At 33.1% G+C, this 18,133-nt stretch overlaps 1 protein-coding gene across 2 annotated transcripts in view; it reads right to left on the bottom strand.

The window, feature by feature from the left end:
- IL1RAPL1 (interleukin 1 receptor accessory protein like 1) overlaps positions 1-18,133 on the bottom strand; it is an 877,062-nt gene that overhangs the window by 438,606 nt on the left and 420,323 nt on the right. The gene's annotated exons all lie outside the window — the stretch shown is intronic.

Here is an 18,133-nt window from a genome sequence, read left to right on the forward strand (position 1 = left end):
ACAAAAATGAGTTTTAAGAAGTTGTATTCTGCAAAATATTAAATAGTTTCTGCTCAGTCTAGAAAGCTATAATTTCATTTGGAACTATCCAATTAATGAGAGAAATGCTGATGGGAGACCATACATATTTGAGAAGTTTAATCTTTTCAAGAACAGTCATGACATTTCCTTATCATTACTGTATTTTCTTCAGTACAGAACATTACGTCCTCCTTCACAATTTCAAGGTATTTCTGAAATCATAGCTGCCAATTCTTTATCTGGCGTTGGTGTTAATATTCATCAATATTAATATGTTATAATGTTTCATAGTAGTATATGAACATATCTAAGCTGAGTGGCGTTTTGAACATATCTAAGCTGAGTGGCATTTTGACTGACAGAAACTGTATCAATGCACAGATTTTCTAAGTATCATCCAAGATTTCTTGCTATGGCAAGCAGTATGTTAATAATCATTGGGACCACCATGGCCACTTTATGCCACAATCTTCCAATTTCAATTTTCAGATCTTGATACTTTGTGATCTCTAATTCTTTGTTTTCGATTCTACTATCCCCGGGTATTGCCACATCACTTATCTATACTTTCTTCTTTTCAAGTAGAGTTAAACATGATGTGCTATGAGCCTATTACTGTTATAATAATTGCTATTATCATTATTGTGTGCTTATGTTATATGCCACCCAGAGTCACATTGTTTGAATCAAATCATATTATAAATCTCTCTATATATAAATAAACAAATAAGTAAATAAAGTGTGAGATACTTTAGCTTTTTGTGTTCTGTCAATTTTTTTTATTTTTTAAAAATATATGATTGTCACCCAGAGACATTTCTTAAGATGGGCAGCCATATAAATTTCATATATAAGTACATTAAAATAAATCCCAAGTTTGTAGAAAGCATTAATGAAATCTGAATTTTTTGAGAAGCCTGAGATGAATGAAATGTAGTTTGTAGTTTGACTGCAGAAACTTTTAGGCTTCTTAAGATTTGTTACTAACATAAATTTGTATGAATTTAAAGTGCTTAGCTGGTTGCTTTTCCAGTGCCAGTCAAACTGTATTTTATTATAATTATTTTCTTTTGCCTTTTATTTTACTACATATTTTATTACTAATTAGGAACTAGTATTGCTTTTTCTACCTTTTAAAAATATTAATGATTTATTTTGTTTTGTGGTATAGTTATTATTGCTGTTGTTTTTGTGTTGTTATATGGATGCAATTCAGTAGTGGGATTCAAATATGTGAACAACCGTTTTTTTGTGTGGATCCACTTCCGGAAGTCCATTCTGGGCCTGGGCAACAAAAAATTAGCTTCTGGTTCTGCCGAAATGGTGTGAACTGGCTGAATCCCACTGATGCAGTTACTTTTAAGCAGTGCTTTTTTTGTAAAAAAAAAAAAAAAAAAAGATGCCGGAACTCACACACGTCATACAACCCGCCTTGCCTACCCTACAAGGTTCCATCCCAAAAAAGTGCAGGAACTCCATTCTAGGCGTTCTATGACAAAAAAAACCCTGCTTTTAAGCTAAAAAATCATGTCAATAAAAATAAATCCAAAAAATGTGCATTATTTTGTGACACAAGAATCATTGGAATTGTATATCCAGTTGTTGAAATAGTTCTCAGTAAATGTTGAATTCCATGTAAAGACAAGAGTAAAAATGTTTCACCTTTGTTTAATTTAATTTTACCCTATAGGAGTTGGCAATGCAAAAAAGTTAATCTTCAATTACTACAGAGTATAATTTATTATGTTGTATATTTCTAATGAATACCAATTTATTTTATGCCAATTGATATCTACACCTACATGTCCATTATATTAGAAAAATATTCCTTCTAATTTCTAAAAACTCACTGTATTTTATCTTTTAAAAACATGCTTAAAAACACTATATTGCAATATGTGATAAATTTGGGAACTCATCCGATTTCAAAAACACAGCAAAAAAAATTGACTTTCAGGAACTCAGTCTCTCATTCAGCAACAATAGAAGCTTCCCAAACCCAACCAAGCTGTATTATTGCAGACAAGAAAAGAGGCAGATACTGTTATTGCAGAAGAGAACAATCAAATCTGGTATAATGGGTTTGGCATACAGTCATGGAAGTTTCACTTCTGAGCCAGTTCCTCCTGTTTTTTTACTAGACAATGGACTTTCGGTCCTTTTGCCAACCTTACTGCTTACAACTTACCATCCTCCAAAACTATACCAATATGGATGTACTGCAATAAATTACGATCATTAATAGCATATATTAATATGAAACAATATTTCAGAACTGATGTTTTAGTAACAACTGGTTTCGAAATTGGTAGTAAAGTAAAAACAAATAGTAGTAAAGTAAAAATTGGTTCAACATCCATGATGGCAAGATCACATGCTATCTACATCTCCTTTGTCTTATTCAGAATCTGAATGTATCAAAATATGTGATATAGTATAGTTTACTATTATATAGCTTTTGATTATTCCAGTTCAAGAAGTTACAATTCTTCCTGATGTCTGCTGTCTATATAGACTCCCTTCAATGTTAGCATGATTGCACCTATGGACATCTTATGAAAGGTATTATATTATATACTATCATTATACTTATTTTTTATGTTTTATTTTTTAATTATTAACTCTAAACAACAATCAAATTGTTTAATTAAAATAGCATTTAATTTATATTTTGCCAAGTATATCTTCTATTGTTATTATATATTTTAGTGGACAGAAGAGCAGCATGGGAAGGTATTAAAAATCAGTATAATAAACACACATACAAGCCAAATACTACTATTTGAAATTGGATCATCATATGCCATGTGATAAGTGTAATGTCTTACAATATCAATGCTGCCTTCAACCTAGACTTCTAATCCTATTTTGTATTTCTTATAAAAAAAAACCTCCTACAAATGCATGTTTCATAGATTTTTTATTGTTTTAAGTTTAGTTAATTTTGAAATATTCACAAACACCTACTACTACTGGACCTTGTCATTTTAACATGTTGTTACCCACAAGTACTGATAAATAAACTAAAAAGCTATGATACATTGTTTAAACAGCCATAGACAGTAGCAGTTGGAATGGCTCCAAATTATAGCAGATCTTCCAGATTAAATTGAATCAATCATATCTTCAACTTTAGCTGTATCATCTTAATCCACTTTTTCTTAGAGTCAAAGTTTGTCTGATTATAAAATTGTCTTGTACTATAATAACATGGGAAGTATCACTCCCACACTGTATGCTGAAGTCAAATACTAGTTTAATATTCTTGTTACAATAGATTTGATCTGAAAAATAAGTCTGTTTGCTTTTACCTGAGAGCATTGGGGCTTTTGCTATACTGCTTTTTTGGAAAGTTTCAGTGATTATCACCAATATTCCCAATCCACTGACAAATTATGCTATTATAAATTACAGATTATATTAGTTATTTTCCATTACCAAACAATCTTGGCAAGGTCAGAATCAAATAACTTCATTATGGCCATGAGGCCACAAAAAAGTGATAGAAAACCTAAACAGTAAGTAAATATAAATACATGAACAGGTAGTCCTTGACATAGAGCCATAATTGACCCTCAAATTTATGTTGCTAAGAAGATATTTGTTAAGTGTTTTTTCCCCGTTTTACAATTTTTCTTGCCATAATTGCCAATCACTACAGTTGTTAAGTTAGTAACACAGTTGTTAAGTAAATCTTAATAGTTGTTAAGTTCGCAAAAGGCAATCACATGATCCCAGGTCACTGCAACTATCCTAAATACATGCCAGTTGCCAAATGTCTGAATTTTGATCATGTGACTATGGGGATATTGCCACAGTCATAGATGTGAAAAATGGTCGTAAATCACTTTTTTCAGTACTGTTGTAATTCTGAATGATGACTAAATGAATAGTGGTAAGTCAAGGACTATATGTATATATAAATTTACAAGAAATAAGGATAAATATAAATATTAAGGGTAATATACTCATCCTTACTTCAAGAAATAGAATGAAATATATATAACATAAAAGTACAGGGATAAAAGTATAACAATTTCAAGAAAAAAACATGAAATACAAGTAAGCAAATGATAATCAGAATCCTCAACTACAAGTAAAGCAAATAATGTATATAGAGGCACAAAACTGGGGTCCTGTCAGATAAGAGGAGCAATAAATAGTAGTTGTGTTCTCTACCTGGAGTATCCTTTGCACATCCAAGGAAGATGGCAAAAAGCAGGGCATTCAGCCAGACTAAAGTAAAAGCCCTGTACAATTTCATATTATAATAGATGACAAATAGGAGGCCCACACAAACCCTTTTGGAGGAATCAGTGGTCTTCAACCTTTCTGGTTCCCCAGACCAGAAGTGTCAGCAGGGGGAGGGGACGGGGTGGTTTGTGCATGTGCACGCTGCTTGCACAAGTGGAACTTCCCAAGCTTGCCTGCCGCTTGCATGGCCCAACAGGCCACAGACCAGTAGAGGTCCACAGACTTGGGGGCAGGGGACCCTGCCCTAACTTATAGGAAGAGATACTAGGCTCAGATGAGACTAAAGGTGTATGTCCGAGATCCATTATTTGAATCCACTTCTGGAACTTTCACAGCATAATGAGCAGAAATTCTCCATAGAAAAGCCCAATCAATGATTTTGTCAATAGCTTTCTTAAGTCAGATTGATTTCTAAGGACTAAGAGATTGATTTCTAAGAACTAAGAGAACCAGACTGATGAGGGGAAAAAACAATGAAATTTATGAGAAAAAACTAAGCTGTAGCCCATCTCCTAATGTAAAATGTATTCTCAATACATTTTGCAAATGCAAGAATAGCTCCCATAAACTTAGGTTAAACAATTTCAAGAGTATTGAACTTAGTAAGAATGCAGATTTGAATACCATAGAAAAACTGCTGGTCAGATTATTCTCACTCTTTCTGAAAGATTCTTGAAGAAACTAATTATGTAGGATTATTGTAATAAGCAAAGAGATGCAATACAGATTCCTGGAATCAAGATGGATATACTGTGGGCATATAGCAATTCAGTATCTGGTTTATTTTCATATAAATGATGCTGTGATGGTTAGATGGCCTAGACATTGGTATTTCAATATAGATATTTTAATATTTATATTTTATTGTGTTTTATTAATCTCGGTGAAATATTAATATATATTGCAAGTTGATGTATGATATTGTACTCTTTATTTATCAGTAAATATGTTAAGAAAGAGCCTCCCTATTGCCTTTAATCTTCCGTTTAATAGAATCTTGTTTTAATAATTGCCTGTTTGAAATCACAGAAATATCCATCTGTTCTGCAATGTTTTGAAGCATCAAACTTTGTTCCCAGGATCAGAGAATCACATATAAACAGTGCTAAAAAGATCTGAGCTTATTACCCCATTTTTTCCAAAACTAATTCTCTCACCAACATTCTGGTTCACCAGTCCTGCTATGCTATGAATTTTTTGATCATATTATTTTGAATAATTGACCTATGACAAGAATTATAGCACTTTTAGTCCAACAAACTCCAAAATAAAAAAATAAAATAGTAATAGTAGTAAAGTTGGAAGGGATCATGGAGGTCATCTAGTCCAACCCCCTGCATGAATTACACCATGATTTATGTCCTCTGTGTACCTTGAAAGCAGTTGCATCATTTAATGCTTAAATGTTTTGGGTTTTTTTGCAAAATTGATTTGCTTAAATCCTTATGTTCTTGTTTCAAATGAATGTGATTAAGCCTTTACTTTCTCAAATTTATTGTGACAAAAATGCAACTGAGAAATACATTTCAAAATAAGCATATCATGATTAAAATCTTAAGCTCTTATATTCTATATTTCATATGGGAAATTGGAACTTATTATGATAAATTTATTCCATTATTCAATATAATTTTATAAAATTTATTCCCATATGCTATACAGTAGTGGGATAAGCACAGTGAATGGGAAAAGTAATCTCAATAGGAAAAGCTAGAAGTAAATACCAGATCTTTATTGAAAACATATTATAAGACTTGCATTTTCAATAAAAACAAGTTTTAAGGCATAGTAAAAATTGCTTTAGATATAATCAAAGTTTGTGGTTAAAAAAACAGGTCATGTTTTTCAAAAGAGGTTAATAGAGTTCAGTACTCAAATCACATCACAATTTGTGAAAATTATATGCTAAATTCCCTTTGGTTGCTGTAAAATTCCCAGCTGTACTTTATTTGATTGTTGGTAAATCCAGGCAATTTATTCTTCCGTACTCTGACCCTTCAGAAAGAAAAAGAAAGAAAGAAAGAAAGAAAGAAAGAAAGAAAGAAAGAAAGAAAGAAAGAAAGATGTGACAAAAATCTAACATACAGTAGGCTACAGTTATTTTATGATGTACTAGACAACCTATGCCCTGTTGCACAAAGTTTCAGAAATATTCCTTCCTTCTTTCCTTCTTTCTTTCTTTCCTCCCTTCCTTCTTCCCTTCCTTTCCCTTCTCATCCCATCAGGTAACAAAATAACAGAACAGAATAACATAGTTGGAAGAGACCTTGAACCTTAGTCCAATCCCTGTGTCACAGCGCTGACACCTGCTCAGGCAGGAAACCCTATACTATTTCAGACAAATGGTTGTCCAGTCTCTTCTTAAAAACTTCCAGTGTTGGAGCATTCACAATTTCTGGAGGCAAGTTGTTCCACTGATTAATTGTTCTAACTGTCAGTGTTTTTTTTTTTTTTTTACTTAGTTCTAGGTTGATTCTCTCCTTGATTAGTTTCCATCCATTGCTTCTTGTAATGTCTTCAGCTGCTTTGGAGAATAGCTTGACTCCCTATTCTTTGTGGCAACCCCTTAGATTTGGAACACTGCTATCATGTCGCCCCTAATTCTTCTTTTCATTAACTTAGACATATCCAATTCCAGCAGCTGTTCTTTATATGTTTTAGCCTCCAGTCCCCTAATAATCTTTGTTGCTCTTCTCTGAACTTTTTCTACAATCTCAACATATGTTTTACATTGTGGCAACCAATGTCGGATGCAGTATTCCAAGTGTGGGTCTTACCAAGGCATTATAAAGTGACATTAACACTTCACATGATCTTGATTCTATCCCTCTGATAATGCAGCCTAGGACTGCGTTGGCTCATATTTAAGTGATTGTCCACTAGGACAATCTCTCTCACAGTTACTACTATTGATCCAAGTACAACCAATACTATACCTGTACATTTGGTTTTTCGTGTCTAAAATGTAAAACCTTACTTTTTTTCACCATTGAATTTCATTTTGTTAGATCAGACATGTCAAGCACAAGGTTCGAGGGCCGGATGTGGCCCGTGAAGTGGTTTCATGTAACCCGCGAAGTCATCCTGGAAACAGTGAGGCTCCAGGCCGACCAGGAGCCAAGTACAATTTTGTGGTGGGCGTCTATGCTGAAACGCATTCAGTCTTAGCTTCACAAGGCCATTTGGAAACAGTGAGGAACCAGCCCCTGCTGTGTCAGCCCCACCCCCTGGGTGCATGCTGGGGAGGTGTCACCCTTTGTGAGGAATGAAGAAATACATCATCACCTGGAAGAGGCCAGTAAATGGCCCTCGCCTACTTCACATATCCGTCTTGATGTGCTCCAGGGGAGGGGTTTCAACAGACAGTGAGGCTTCTCCAGTGGACCATGCCTTGGCACTTGTCCCGGTCCCACCCCACCTTCTGCCAGAGACCCTCAGATCTGCCCCACTCCTGCCCAGGCCTCCACAGGCACTCTTGACACGAACGATGTAGAGCTGGCCATGCCCACCCTATAGGTCAAACCCACTCTGTCCACACACACCCAGTAGGCCACACCCACTCTGGCCACACACACACCCTGAGGGCAACCGCAATGCTAATGCGGCCCTCAATGAAATTGAGTTTGACACCCCTGTGTTAGATAGTCCAAATGTTTAAGTCTGTCAAGATACTTCTGTATCTTAAGCCTGTTTTCTGGAGTGTTAGCTATTCCTGCCAGCTTGGTAAGTGGCTGCTGTTAGGTTGGGGAGGAACTGAAAAATTGTGAGACTGGAGAACTGTCATAGAATGTTGAAAATGAAGATCACATGACCTCAGCAGCAGTTCAGCAGTTGCCAGTAGAGCACTGAAGCAACCACAGCTTTCTCAAACTTTATTCCTTCAGGAGTCATGGGTCCTGGATTTTGCATACATTCTGTATGTTATCCCATTTGAGGCACCTAGATTCAAAAAATGTTGCTGTATGATTGTTTGCCCAGTTAAAGGTCAAAACAATCAAGAGTTCTGGTAGTATATAGAGTTCTTATTGTTCCCCTGAGTTTTGTCATGTCCAGCAATTTTCTTCAACTGAAAATAATACTTGCCTCCAGAAATTGTGAATGCTCCAACACTGGAAGTTTTTAAGAAGAGACTGGACAACCATTTGGATATTTTTAAGAAGAGGTTAGACAGTCACTTGTCTGAAATGGTATAGGTTCTCCTGATTGAGCAGGGGACTGAACTAGAAGACCTCCAAGGTCCCTTCTAGCTCTATTCTATTCTAAAACCAGAAGAAAACTGTTTAATATTTTCACTGCAGAACATATAGAGCATGCCAGCACTTCTTCAGGGAAATTTTTTTTTAGCTAAATACTTTGTCAAATGCTTGTGTAAGACTATCCTCAAAATACAATTATTTTCAAGAATAAGAAAGAGTCTAATATAGCAGAGGAGAGGGGGGGAGGGGAATGGATGGGGAGAGGAGGGGAGGAGAAGAGAGGAGCTGATTATTTATGGAGTTCTAGGAAATTACAAATATTAGCTACATTTTTTTTCAAGTGAAATGATAAAGACCATAACTAAATTTTTAAAAGAGAGTCTAGCTTACTGATTTCCTGATAGGATATAGAGTCTTACTAACATTGATTAACAAACAAGATATAAAATGGTACTAGTTGGAAACCTCTCATAATAGAAAGATGTAAGAAGTAATTTTCTTCATATGTACAGTATTACGGACAAGTAGTTCTTTTTTAAATAGCTTGTTTTTATATTTTCTAGATTTAAAGAAAGAAAACAGAGCATTCAAGTATGGATGAATGATTTGTTATTAGTAAAATAATTATTTTAAACAAAATATAATGAACAAAATATGTTAAATAAAAACTAATTAAGAGTAAAACATGCCTTTTACAATTTGTGTTTTTATTACAGAATAAGTGTATACAGATATTTAGAATATATAAAGAGAAGCTTTTACAGCATGGAAATTGCAATAATAAGCTATAATAGTTAATAACATGAACAACTTTAAAAAAGAATTAGAAAAATTCATGGAGGATAAAACTGCTTATAGCTCAGAAGCAAGCAAGATACATATTAATTTAGATTAGCTCTCACTGGGAAAACAAAACAAAACAAAACAGGAAAGAACTATTGACTCAATGTCCTGGTTAATTTCCCACGGTTATGCCCATGGATATCTGTTTGGTATCAGTTTTTCTATCAGCGGTAGAAAATAGGGGACGGGGGTTGATAGCAATTTGGTTTGTGATGGTAAGGCCATTTTTTTTCTCACTAACTTTGACAAAATATAGCATGAATCTTATCTCCTGTATATCCAAATTAAATAGATGAAGCCAGGTACTCATAAAACTGAAAGTGCATTTTTAAGCCTTAAATCTGTGACATTTGTTTGTGGTGGCCACAATCAAGAACATCAAAAAAATTAGAACTGTTTATCAAACAATATCTTCACCTAGGTATCCTTATGACAGAACATTATGGAGTGACTCCATTCACTTGATCTTTGCATAGGTTTAGAATCTTGTCTGGTGTCATAGGCACTGATATAAACAAATAAAATATATATCATTAGACCACATGTAATCTACATTTTTAAATTTGTTACTATTTAGAATTTTCAGTGATACATCTCTCTCAGATTGTTTTAATTTAGCTGTTAGTACAATCTGAAAATAAAATTATTTTTATTTTGTTTTTAGTAAAAAAAATGCTATCTGGCAATTTTAAAGAAAGGATCTGACATATGTGAATCTAAGACCTACTTTTATCATATATCTCAGAACTCTTAACACCAAGATTGCTCAGAATTAATAGCTGAAGGATATCATTATCAGTGGTTCCCCCATTAATATTTGAAATATTAATTAATATTAATTAATATTAAGAGCCGAGGTGGCGCAGCAGTTAGAGTGCAGTACTGCAGGCCACTTTAGCTGACTGTGTTCAGCAGGTCAGCGGTTCAAATCTCACCAGCTCAAGGTTGACTCAGCCTTCCATCCTTCCGGGGTTGGTAAAACGAGGACCCAGATTGTTGGGGGCAATGTAAATATATATATATACATTGCTTACTGGTGTACACCGCTTAGAGAGTGCTTGCACTTAAAGCGGTATATAAGTCTCATAAATAAATAAATAAATATTTAAAATGGATGAAAAGACTATGCAGCAAACACAGTTCTGTACTGATGAATATGTAAATTAAGGTGACCAACTTTTTTACAATGAAAAGGAGGACACAAATAAATTGAAGAAAATATATTGTAAATAAAATTGTGCCCAGCAGCAATTCCTATTGGCTTTTGAAAGCCAATAGGGGAAGTAGCACAGCTCATGCAAAAGTTGAAAAAAAAACCATCAAAAAAAGGTGCCAGAATGCCGTTCTGAGCATTCTACGAGAAAAAAAAAGCCCTGCAGATTAGTCTTCAAATATCGAAAAGGAAGACATGTAGGAGGACACTTTTTGAGGGAGGACAGAACTTACAAAAGGAGGACGGTTGGTCACCTTATGTAAATGCTAAAATGTATAAACTTTTGTTGAAATTAGAAACAGAGGAAGAACAGCTTAAAGAATGTGTGATAAGGTGAGCTAAGAATTTTGATTTAAAATATCAATGGATCAATGGGATAATATGTGATTAAAAGGGAAATTTACTCTGTGTTAAGTTTTCAAACATAATTTTTATAAACTGATGTATCATTGGTATATGACACCAGAGACATTTCATAAAATGTATAAAATAATTTTAAAAATATGTTGGAAATATGAACAACATGAAGGGACATTTTATTGTGCTTGGTGGACATGGAAAAAAGCTATTTTTTTTTATCCAAATGCATACTTTAATACAGAGGATTTTAAAGATTAATATTAAATTGAAGCCTTTTAGTATTAATGGGAAAGCAATTAGAAAAAGGCCATGAAAGTTTATTTCAAAATTTATTTCTTTGTTTGTTTGATGGATTGATTGATTTCTATAGCCAGCCATCTCAGCAAATGACTCTGGACAGCTCACAATTCAAAACATATATTACAATCAAAATTGGAATAATATATTATCATAGCAATGAAACTATTGTATGCAGAGTTGCACACAGATTTGATAGTATCCAGCATGCAGGAATAGCTACTTAAGTTGATAGATTTTGCTGAAATAAGTAAATTAATTTATCTGATTAGAGAAAAGACTTTAGTAACACATATTGCGTACTGGAATCCTCTTGTGGACTTTTTGCATAAAAATGATCAAAATGAACCTATGGTTTTGACTATTAGACAGGATAGATTATAGGTAATATGATGTAACTTTAGAGAGAGAAAATATATGTTACTTATAATGCTGTAAACAATATCAGAAACCATTTCTTTATATGTTTCTTTGCTATTTTTCTTTTTAAATTTTCTTACAGTTTTTGCTTTTTCTTTTATTTATTTTTCCTTGCTTACTCTCTCTTAATTTGTATTAACTTTTTTTTTGTAAAAGTTTTTATTTTCAATTTTACAATACATTACAATCTTAAAAATACTTCAGATAAAAAATAAAACAAATCGATACACACCACTTTCGGTATTGCCCACCCATTTCCCCCCAAACCGCATCCACCCTCTAACCAACTTACTTCTTCCCTCTTCTTCCTCACTCACCCCCTCTCCTCCTTCTCCTCAACCTTCCTACTTACTTCTCGCCTTCTTCTTCTCACTCCGGATGCGGTCCAGGGGAAATGCCCGAGCAATTCCTTTTCCACATTCAAGCATTAATATTATATATGGTAAAACTATTTCTACTTTATCTGAACTACTTAAACTTTGACCCATACACCCCCCACCCCCCACCCCCCACCCCCCGACTTCCCAGAGTAAAGTACAGGATTATACAAACATATTAAACATAATCTATTTAAGTTTACTAATTATACAATGAACAAAATCATATTAACCCTTAACTCTCTTCAAACTTTAACATCATAAATTTATAAACAAATTAATTACTCATAAAATAAATGAAACTTTGTAGTTCCATACTTCTTCTGAACATATTCTATCCATCTTCTCCATACATTAAAATATCTCTCTTGTGAATGATCCTTTAAATAAGCAGAAATTTTAGCCATTTCTGCTAAATTAGAAACCTTAAATACCCATTCTTCTAAAGAAGGCAGAGTATCCTTCTTCCAGTATTGATCCACCAGTAATCTTGCTGCTGTTATTAAATTCAACATTAAAATAGTTTCTTTAACATTAAAATCCACAAACATTCCCAAAAGAAACAATTGGGGAGTAAACTTAATCTTCCTTTTAAAAACCTTTTGAATGTTCCACCAGATCATAATCCAGAAGGCTTTAACACCTTTACAAGTCTACCAAACATGAAAATAGGTTGCATCCATGCAACCACATCTCCAACATTTAGGTTGCAGGTTCGGGTACATACAAGACAACTTTTTAGGATCCAGATGCCATCTATAAAACATTTTGTAAAAATTTTCCCTCAAATTTTGGGCCTGCGTAAATTTAACATTTCTGGTCCAAATTACCTCCCATAAGTCCAATGAGATCGGTTCCTGAATATTCTGGGCCCATTTAATCATACAATCTTTTACTAACTCTGTTTCTGAATCCAATTTTATTAACTCATTGTAAATTCTTTTAATATGGGCATATTTCTGATCCTTGATCTGAATTACCAAATTTTCATCTATTAAAGTAATTCCCACTTTCTTATCTAAAGTCCATCTCTGCACTATTTGCAAATATTGAAACCACGATTGTAAAATATTTTCTTGCCTTAACACATCTAAAGACTTTAGTTGCCAATCAGTACCCGACCAAAATAGTAATTGTTTATATGAAATGTTATCAAAATTCACCCCCTTAGAAACCCCCTGAATTGCATGTCCAGGAATCCCCCAAATAAGTATTTTATAATTTAACTTATAATAATATTTTTTCCAAGTAAAGCATATCTTAAAATATGTGACTTAAAGACCCAATCTACTTTCTTATCAAAAATTAAATATGCGTGCCAACCATATAATAAATCCCACCCTTCAAGAACAAGAATGTCTTGTTTGAAATTGAAATTGTATTATGATGCTGTGGTTTTAACATTAATAAGTGATTGGGTTAATTTAACAAATGTAGAAATACTCCTCTTAGAGGGTTGGGATTTACTTTTTGGATGGCATGCCTATTTAATTTTTAATAAAAAGGTTGATAGGGTCTTTAAATCTCATATTATAAGGATTTCTTTACTTCGGGTTTGGAGGAAATATTATAGAAGTGATTTTAAAATTCCACTATGGGCTATACCGGGGCATGCGATAGAAGGGATAAAGAGAGGAGTCAAGATGGATAGCGTTTCTTATGCACAACTACTTAGATGGGATGGTAAAAATTGGCAATTAAAATCTTTGGAAGATTTAATACAAGAAAATATTATTTATTCATGGTTTCATTATAGACAAATAGTGGATAGGTGGAAGATAGATCGTAACGTGGGTTTGCTTAGAGAAGATGAGAATTTATTAAAACAAATAAAAGATCAAAGACGAACCCATTTTAAGAGAATTTATGGGGTGTTAGTAGAATTGGATTCAGAAGTAAAATTAGTTAAAGAATGTATGGTTAAATGGGCACAAAATTTTGATGAACCGGTTCTATTAGATACTTGGGAAATTATTTGGGTGAGGAATGTTAAATTTACACAAGCCCAAAATTTAAGGGGAAATTTTTACAAAATGTTTTATAGATGGCACCTTGATCCACAAAAAATATCTCGTATGTATCCTGACTTACAGCCTAAATGTTGGAGATGTGGATGTCTGGATGCTACTTATTATCATATCTGGTGGTCATGTAAAAATATAAAAGCTTTTTGGATTAAGATATGGTGGAATATTCAAAGAATTTTTAGAAGAAGTGTAAAATTTACCCCACAATTGTTTTTGTTAGGTATTGTTTCTGATTGTGATAACAAAGAGACTATATTAATGTTAAATTTAATTACAGCGGCCAAGTTGTTAGTAGGGCAATATTGGAAGAAGGAATCTTTGCCTACCTTGCAAGAGTGGTTTTTTAAAGTTTCTTATTTGGCGGAAATGGCAAAGATTTCAGCTTTCTTGAAAGACCAATCGCAAGAGAAGTATTTTTTGGTATGGAAAAAATGGATAGACTTTATACAATATAAGTTGGATATAAAAAAATATTATTTAGCTTTTCAATAACTTATACTTAAAATTTAAGATATTTTATAACTTTTTTCTTTTTTCTTTCTTCCTATTTTCGTGTATTTCCTTGTATTTTTGTTTTTTTATACATATATTATTGTTAACTAGTTTACAATTTGTTTAATTAATGTATTTAGATTTGTTTATGGTTTATATCTGTTTTAAGACTTTTTGAAAAAATATTAATTAAGCCTGTATTCAGCTCTGGGGAGGTCGGGGGAGGGCATGGGAGGGTTGGGTGGGCTCGGGGAAGGGAACCGTATTGTTTTGTAAAATTTAAAAATTTTCAATAAAAAAAAAGAACAAGAATGTCTCTATTTGTTAAATTAAGCCAGTCACTTACTAAAGTTAAAGTAGTCGCATCATAATATAATTTCAAATTTGGTGCTTTAAGTCCACCTCTTTCTCGAGCATCTTGTAAAATCTTAAACTTTACCCTTGATTTCTTCCCACCCCAAATAAATTTATTAATACCCTTCTGCCACTCATCTAAGTTAGCATCCTTCTTTAAAATGGGTATCATCTGAAACAAAAAAAGAAACTTTGGTAGAACATTCATCTTCACTACTGAGATTCTCCCCAGTAACGATAGTTGTAGCTTTTGCCAATCATTTAAATCTTTTTGAACTTTAACCCATAAGCATTCATAATTATTCTTATACAATTTTCCATTAGATGTTGTAATATAGACTCCTAAATACTTAACTTTATTAACTATTTCATAACCTGTTGTTTCACCTATAAAATCTTTTTCCTTCCTAGACATATTTTTCAATAATATTTTAGTTTTATTCTTATTTACCTTAAAACCAGAGACCTTCCATAGCTGTCCATACTGTGCTAAAATTTCAACCAAATCTTTGACCGAATATGTTGGATGGGATAACGTCACAATCAAATCATCAGCTCTCAACCTATAATCAATCTTACTTATTTTTATTCCTTTTAATCTAGATGAATCTCGAATTTTAATAAGTAAAATCTCCATTGTTAATACAAATAGCAAGGGGGATAAAGGACAATCCTGTCTTGTACCTTTTCCTATTTTAAATACATCTGTTAATCCCCCATTAATTATAATTTGTGCTGATTGTTGTTGATAAATAGCCTTCAGAGCAGACAAAAATTTATCTCCAAAATTCATTTCCTCTACAACTTTCAATAGAAATTTCCAGTCTAATTGATCAAAAGCTTTCTCAGCATCTATAAATATTAAAGCAGCAGGGATTTGGCTGTTCTTTTCCAAATACTCTATTAAATTAACAATTTGTCTTACATTGTTTTTCATATATCTCCCCATTATAAATCCAGATTGGTCAGTATGAATCAATTGTTTCAAAACCCGCATTAATCTATTTGCCAATATCTTTGCAAAAATCTTATAATCTGTATTTAAAAGAGATATAGGCCTATAATTTCTAGGTTGGGACAGATCCTGGTCCTCCTTTGGAATTAATGATATGAAAGCCATTCTCCAGGATGGAGGTAACTCTGCTCCGGATAAAATATCATTAAAATGTTCCTTTAATGATTCTATCATTTCTTCAGATAGCATCTTGTAATAAATCGCTGTTAGCCCATCAGTACCTGGAGTCTTACCAACCTTCAATTGTTTAATTGCAAAAATAATCTCTTCAGAGGTAATTAAACCATTAATCCCATCACGCTGGTCACTCGTAAGTCAAGGAAAATGTGCTCCCTGTAGATATTTTTCTATATCTGAAGTTTGTATACTTTCACTAGCATATAACTTTGAATAAAAATCTAAAAAAGACTTTTTAATCAAATTTTGTTGGTAGACTTCTTTACCTTTATAACTTATTTTATCTATAATCCTTGATTTCTGTTTCTTACGTAATTGATAAGCCAACCATCTACCGGGTTTATTTGCATTACAAAATGTATTATGTTTCACATACCTCAAATTAGTTGCCATTTGATCTGCTAATAACATATTAAATTGCTCCTTCAACAAAGTAATAGAAACTTTTAAATTATTGTCCATTGGATTTGATATTAAAATCTTTTCCTTACATTTAATCTCATCTTCAAGATCTTTACGTTTCTGAGTCTGTTTACGTCTATGGGCATTGTTCATAGAAATCAAAATCCCTCTCATATATGCTTTACAAGAATCCCATACCATTGGCATCGAAGTACCCTTGTTCATATTCCAAGCAAAAAAATCCTTTAAATAACCTTTACATCACTTTATATTCTCTTCATATCTAAATAAATTCTCATTCAACCTCCAAGACCTTCTAATCCTTTCTTCCGATGAAATTTCCAACCATACAGGACTGTGATCTGAAATTATTCTAGGAAATATCTTGATATTTTTCACCCTAGAAAGGAAATCATTAGTAACCAAAAAAAAAAATCAATTCTGGAATAAGATTGGTGCCTATCTGAAAAAAAAGTAAAGTCTTTTTCCTCAATATTCCGTTCTCTCCAAATATCTCTAAGTTCCAAATCATCCTTTAAATCAAAAAAAGCTTTAGGAAGTCTTGCATGATTAGAAACTTTAAGGGAACCCTTCTTATTTTTACTTGAATCTAAAACACCATTCCAATCTTCCATCATGATAACTGACTTGTAATCCAAAGAAGTTAATTTCTGGTGAATCAACTTATAAAAGTATTTTTGTTGTTGATTGGGAGCATATAAACCGACAAGAAGAGTTCTCTTATCATTTATTAGTAAATCAATAATAACATATCTTCCTTGTGAGTCAGAATCAATTAATTTTGGTGAAAGCTCCTTTCTCACATAGATAACTATTCCTCCTTTTTTCTGCAAAGCAGGCACTATAAAATGTATCCCCAGCTGGGGATTAAACAAATATTTTTGATCTTTAGAAATAATATGAGTCTCTTGTAAACAAATAATATCATTTCTGTGTTGTTTCAAATAATGAAAGATTTTCTTTCTCTTCTGTAGTGAGTTGAGCCCATTAACTTTCCAGGTTAGAAGCTTTGCCATTCTTGGCAGGATGAAGCCTTTGGAACAAAACCTCTAGATTTGCAGTCGATGACCTCTTTGGTCTTGCTCCTCCCACTGGCTCTGTAGACTGTGGTAAACCTCCATCATCTGCCTTTTGTTGTTGTTGCTGTTGTTGTTATTTTTCTCTATGTTTATAAGCAGCACGTGTAATTCTCTGTTCCCTTGGGTCTTCTGTTATTTGCAAATTCTGTTGCATAGCTTCAACCAACAATTCTTCTCCCAAAGATGGCATTGAACCTACAGCCAACTGTGCTTCTGCCTTACTCTCATCTTTCTTTGATCTTGGAGATGGTGGTGGACTTGCTTTTAAAATAGTAACATAAAAATCTCTTGATTTTGAAACTGCATTAAGACGATATCGTGAACAAATGTAAGTCACCACTATCCCCACAGGTATATTCCATCTAAATTGAATTTGTCACTTCTTAAGTTCTTCAGCCAAAAAAGCAAAGTCTTTTCTTTTTCTGAGAATTTTAGAAGGTATTTCCTTTAAAACTATACATCCTGAGCTGCAATCTGAAATCTTTGTTTATAGAAGGCCTGTATAATTTCATTACAAAGTGATTTTCTCGCAAAATAAACCACCAAATCTCTTGGTAATTTTCTCTGTTTTGCAGCCCACGAATT

This window comes from Crotalus tigris, unplaced genomic scaffold, assembly GCF_016545835.1.
Source record: "Crotalus tigris isolate CLP2741 ecotype Arizona unplaced genomic scaffold, ASM1654583v1 scf7180000017658.5313226, whole genome shotgun sequence".
Lineage (NCBI taxonomy): Eukaryota > Metazoa > Chordata > Lepidosauria > Squamata > Viperidae > Crotalus > Crotalus tigris.